This window comes from Mustela erminea, chromosome X, assembly GCF_009829155.1.
Source record: "Mustela erminea isolate mMusErm1 chromosome X, mMusErm1.Pri, whole genome shotgun sequence".
In the NCBI taxonomy this organism is placed as follows: domain Eukaryota; kingdom Metazoa; phylum Chordata; class Mammalia; order Carnivora; family Mustelidae; genus Mustela; species Mustela erminea.
The window spans coordinates 55223818-55229914 of record NC_045635.1 but is presented as its reverse complement, the minus strand read 5'-3'; the positions used below and the strand labels follow the sequence as shown (position 1 = coordinate 55229914).

General features: G+C 36.7%; 1 long non-coding RNA gene across 1 annotated transcript; it reads right to left on the bottom strand.

The window, feature by feature from the left end:
• Positions 1 to 859: 859 nt before the first annotated feature.
• Positions 860 to 5513, bottom strand: LOC116583484. The gene is made up of 3 exons (XR_004282751.1): positions 5494 to 5513; positions 4338 to 4339; positions 860 to 940 (listed from the first exon to the last, which is right to left on the bottom strand). It is a non-coding gene; the product is annotated as an uncharacterized LOC116583484 (long non-coding RNA).
• Between the last annotated feature and the right edge of the window lie 584 nt (positions 5514 to 6097).

The following is a 6097-nucleotide window of genomic DNA, read 5'->3' as shown; positions in this document are numbered from 1 at the left end:
TTTCACTTAGCATAACCCCATCCAGTTCCATCCATGTCAGTGCAAATGGTAGGTATTCATTCTTTCTGATGGCTGAGTAATATTCAACTGTATACATGAACCACATCTTTTTTACCCATGTTTCTGCTGAAAGACATCTCAGCTCCCTCCATAGTTTGGCTCTTGCGGACATTGCTCCTATGAACATTGGCGTATATATGGCCTTTCTTTTCACTACATCTGTATTTTGGGGGTAAATACCCAGTAGTGCAATTGCAGGCTCATAGGGCAGCTCTATTTTTAATTTCTTGAGGACTCTTCACACTGTTTTCCAAAGTGGCTGCACCAACCTGAATTCCCTCTTACCAGTTTGTATTTTTAAACAAATCACTACATAATAAAAGACCCAGCTTTCTCACCCAACAGCAGTGTAAGGGGGTTCCCTTTTCCCCACATTCTTGCCAACATTTGTTGTTTCCTATCTTTTTTTTTTTTCCATTCTAACTGGTTTAAGATGGCATTTCACTGTGCTTTTGATTTTTATTTCCATGATGGCTAATGGTATTGAACATTTTTTCATGTGACTTTTGACCACTTGGATGTCTTCTTTGGAGAAATGTCTGTTCATGTCTTCTGTCCATTATTCAACTAGATTACTTGATTTTGGGTGTTAAGTTTGGTAAATTCTTTATAGCTCTTAGATACCAGCCCTTTATCTATAATGTCATTTGCAAATATTTTCTCCCATTCTGTGGTTTGCCTTTTGGTTTTGTTGACTGTTTCCTTTGCTGTGTAGAAGATTTTAATCTTGATGAGGCCCTGATAGTTCAGTTTTTATTTTGTTTTCCTTGGCTTTAGAGATGAGTCTTGAAAGAAGTTACTCTGGCTGATGTCAAATAAGTTATTGCCTATGTTCTCCTCCAGGATTTTGATGGATTCCTGTCTCACATTGAGGTCTTTTCTTCGTTTTGAATTTATCTTTGCATGAGGTATAAGATAATGGTCCAGTTTCATTCTTCTGCATGAAGCTGCCCAGTTTTCCCAGGACCATTTATTGAGGAGATTGTCTTTTCTCCATTGGATATTCTTTCCTTATTTGTCAAATATTAGTTGGCCAAAGAGTTGTGTGTCCATTTATGTGGTCTCTATTCTGTTCCATTGGTATATGTGTCTGTTTTTGTGCCAATAACATGTTGCCTTGGTGATCACAGCTTTGCAATGTAGCTTGAAGTCAGGCATTGTGATGCCCACAGCTTCTGTTCTCTTTCTCAACAGTTCCCTGGAAATTCAAGGTCTTCTTGGGTTTCATACAAAATGTCAATGTGAAAAATGTTGATGGTATTTTGATAGGGATTGCATTGAAAATACAGATTGCTCTGGACAGCATAGACATTTTAATGATATTTATTCTTCCAATCCTTGAGCATGGAATGTTTTTCCATCTCTTTGTGTTTTCCTCAATTTCAATCATAAGTGTACTGTAGTGTCTACTGTATAGATCATTTACTGCTTTTGTTAGGTTTATTCCTAGATATTTTAGGGTTTTTGGAGCTAATGTAAAAGGAATCAATTCTCTAATTTCTCTATCTACAGTTTCATTGTTGGTGTATAAGAAAGCAACTGATTTCTGTGCATTGGTTTTGTATCCTGCCACATTACTGAATTGCTGTATGAGTCTAGTAGTTTGGGGGTGAAGTCTTTTGAGTTTCTCACATACAATATCATGTCATCTGTAAATAGAGAGAGTTTGATTTCTTCTTTGCCAGTTTGGATGCCTTTTATTTCTTTTTGTTGTCTGATTGCTATTGCTAGGACTTCCAGTACCATGTTGAACAATAATGGTGAGAGTGGGCATCTCTGTCGTGTTCCTGACCTTAAGAGAAAAACTCTCAGTTTTTCCCCACTAAGAATAATATTCACTGCGTGCTTTCAATAGATGGTTTTTATGATATTGAGGTATGCACCCTCTATCCCTACACTGAAGAGTTTTAAACACGAAAGGATGCTGTATATTTTTCTGCATCTATGGAGAAGATCATATAGTTCTTGTCCTTTCTTTTATTTGTGTAGTGTATCACATTGATTGATTTGAAGATGTTGAGCCAACCTTGCAGCCCAAGAATAAATCCCATTTTGTCATGGTAAATGATCTTTATGAATAGGTATTCATTCTTCTTTAAAAGTTTGTTAGAATTCCCCTGGGAAGCCATCTGGCCCTAGGCTCTTTGTTTGTTGGGAGATTTTTGATTACTACTTCAATTTCCTTGCTGGTTATGGGTCTGCTCAAATTTTCTATTTCATCCTGGTTTGGTTTTGGTAGTTTATAAGTTCCAGCAATGCATCCTTTTCTTCCATATTTCCTAATTTGTTAGCATATAGTTGCTCATAATATGTTATTGTAATTTTTAATTTCTTTTTTGTTGGTGGTGATCTCTTTTATTCATGATTTTATTTATTTGGGTATGTATTTTTTATTTGTTCTTTGATTTCCTTGTTGACACATTCATCACTGAGTATCATGTTGTTCAACCTCTGTATTTGTGTTCTTTCCAGATTTTTTTTTCTTGTGGTTGACTTCTAGTTTTAAAGTGTTGTCAGATAATTTGCCTGGTATGATCTCAGTCTTTTTGTGCTTTTTGAGATCTGTTTTGTTCTCCTGAATAGAGAGAACAAACATGAGAATATCCAATGTGCACTTGAAAAAGATTTGTATTCTGATAGAATGTACTGCATATCCCTATTAAGTCCATCTTGTCCAATGTGTCTTTCAAAGCCATTGTTTCCTTGTTCATTTTCTGTTTAGAAAATCTGTCCATTGATATAAGTGGGGTGATAAAGTCCCCTACTATTATTGTACTATTTATAAATTAGTTTCTTTATCCTTGTAACTGTTTTATATATTTGGGTCCTCCCAGGTTGTGTGCATATTTAATTACAACTATTAGATATTCTTGTGGATTGTCCCCTTTATTATGATAGGGTGTCCTTCTTTGTCTCTGTTACAGTTTTGGTTTAATGTCTAGTTTGTCTGATATTAGTGTTGTCACTGTGCTTTCTTTTGCCATCCATTTGTGTGATGATGGTTTTTCCATCCCCTTTCAGTCTTCAGATATCTTTAGATCTAAAATATATGCAACATATGTGCAATTCACATTGTTTTTTTTCATACTTATTGACACTCAAGTTTTTTATTGGATCATTTAGTCTATGTACTTTCAAAGTTATTATTGATGGATTTGTATTTAGTTCTATCTTATTACTTGTTTTGTAATTGTTTCTGGAGATTACGCTGATCCTTTCTTGTACTTGTCACTCTAGTTCTCTCCTTTGCACTCAAAGAGTCCACTTTTATATTTCTTTGTTTTTAAGATTTTATTCATTAATTTGAGAGAGAGAGAGAGAGAGAAAGAGAGAGAACACAAGCAGGGGGAGATGCAGAAGCAGACTCCCCAGTGAGCTGGAAGCCCGACATGGGGCTTGATCCCAGGACCTGGAAATCATGACCTGAGCCAAAGTTCAGAAGCCCAACCATCTGAGTCACCTAGGTGCCCCCTCCTTTAATATTTTTTTGTAAGGTTGATTTAATGGTCACAAACTCTTTTATGTTTTGTTTGTCTAAGAAACTATTTATCTGTCCTACTGTTTGGAATGAAAGACATGATGGAAAGAGTATTCTTCACTGAAGATTTGTCCCATTTATCCCTTTGAACATATCATTCCACTTCCCTCTGGCTTGCAGAGTTTCTTTTGAGAAATCTCCAGCCACATCTACAGGATTTCCCTTGTAAGATAGGGGGTTCTTTTGTGTTGCTTCTTTTAAGATATTTTTCTTTATCGCTACATATTTCAAGTTTTTATTGCAATATGTCTTGGTGTGGGCCTGCCTTTGTTGATCTTCTTGGGGGTTCTCTCTGTCTCTTGGATCTGATTATCTGTTTCCTTCCCCAGATTAGGACATTTTTTCAGCTCATAATTCTTCAAATAAATTTTCTGATCCTTTTTTTCTCTTTTCATGCTCTGGGACTCCTATAATGTGAATGTTATTATTACATTTGATGGAGCCATTGACTTCCCTGCATCTATGCTTTTGTTGCATAATTCTTTCTTTTGTTCAGCTTTTAAATTTTTCATTATTTTGTCTTCTAGGTCACTAATTCATTCCTCTTCTATAGCCAGCCTGATGTTCATTGCATCAAGGCTGTTTCTAATCTCATTTATTGCCTTGTTCATCTCTGCTAGATTCTTTTTTAACTCTTTTATCTCTTTGGTAAGTGTCTCATTGGTCCTTTGATCCTTTTCTCAATCAAGTTATTATCCCTATGATTGTTACTTTGAATTATCTATTGGGTATGTTACACATCTGTTTCACTTTGATGTCTGGCTCTGGTATTGTCTTTTTCTTTCATTTAGAATAAATTTCTCCCTTTCTATTTTGTCTATTTTTTTTGCCTTTTATTCTGTGTTATAAAAGCCAGTTATGTCTTGCTCTTGAATGTCAATAAGCCTTATGAAAAACAGGTCATGTAGTATCCAAGGCCTTGTGCTTCAGTGATGCCTCTTGTGTGTGCTATGTGGGCTCTGCTGTTGAGTTTTTGTTGCTCTATTTTTCAGGTTATTCGTTCTGCAGAGGTTCTCCCTGTCTTTTGTGGGTAGGTTTGGTCCTTGCCCTGAATGAGACAAGTTTTAACAGGGTGTACTCTGGTCTGCTTATGAAATGAGAACTGACACAAACTCTACCAGAACTGAGGCCCTGCAGAAGTCTCTGGTCAGGAGACATGGTGTGGACAAGGTTTTGTGCTGGTCTTCAGTGGAGATGAGCCTGCCTTGCTGGGACTGAAGCAAGCTTGACTGAAAACAACAGTCTTGGTGTAAGCAAGTTAAGGAGTTAGTGTGTGCTCTGGACCACCTCCTCAGGTGGCTCTGTGTTTATGCTGAGGGGGTAAGGGAAAGGAAATGATGCTGGCCAGGCTCTTTGTTCCCAGAGATGTGTCTCTGAACACTAACTCTCAGGGACACTCTCTGAGAAGAGTAAATAATCTCTCTACTTTGGAGAAGTATCTGCTTATGTCTTCTGCCCATTTCTTGATTGATTATTTGTTTTTGAGGTGTTGAGTTTGAGAAATCCTTTTTTTTTCTTTCATGTTGGGTTGCCATTAGTCTTCAATTTATTTTCTTCAGGGCATTAGCATATGAAAAACAGCAACTACTACACTTTTCATAAATTCACATCGAGTGGTCATGGCTACAGATCTTGGATACCAGCCCTTTATCTGCAATGTCTTTTGCAAATATCTTCTCCCATTCCATGGGTTGTCTTAGTTTTGGTCACTGTTGTTTTTGCTGTTCAAAATCTTTTTATCTTTATGAGTCGTAAAAGTTCATTTTTGCTTTTGTTGCCCTTATATTTGGAGATGTGTCTAGCAAGAAGTTGTTGGGGCTGGGGTCAAGGAGGTTGGTACATACGTTCTCCTCTAGGGCTTTGATGTATTCCTGTCTCACATTAAGGTCTTTCACTCATTTTGAGTTTATCTTTGCATATCTTGTAAGAAAATGATCCAGTTTCGTTCTTCTACATGTAGCTGTCTGATATTCTCAGTACAATTTGTTGTAGAGGCTGTCATTTTTCTATTTGCTATTTTCTTCTTAATTTGTTGAAGATCAGTTGACCACAGAGTTGAGGGTTCATTTCTGGGTTTTCTGTTCTGTTCCATTGATTTATGTGTCTGCTTTCATGCCAATACTATACTGTTTTGTGATTACAGTGTTGTAATAGAGCTTGAAGTCCAGCATTGTGGTGCCAGCAGCTTTGGTTTTATTTTTCAATATTCCTCTGGCTATTGGGGGTCTTTTCTGGTTCCATACACATTTTAGTTTTGTTTGTCCCAGCTCTTTGAAAAATGTTAATCACGTTTTGATAAGGATTGCATTGAATGTATAGATTGCTCTGGGTATCATATACTTAAAAAATTTTTTTTTAATTTATTTTCAGTGTATCAGTATTCATTTTTTTTGCACCACACTCAGTGCTCCATGCAATCTGTGCCCTCTCTAATACCCACCACCTGGTTTGTCCAACCTCCCACCTCCTCCCCTTCAAAACCCTCAGATTGTTTTTCAG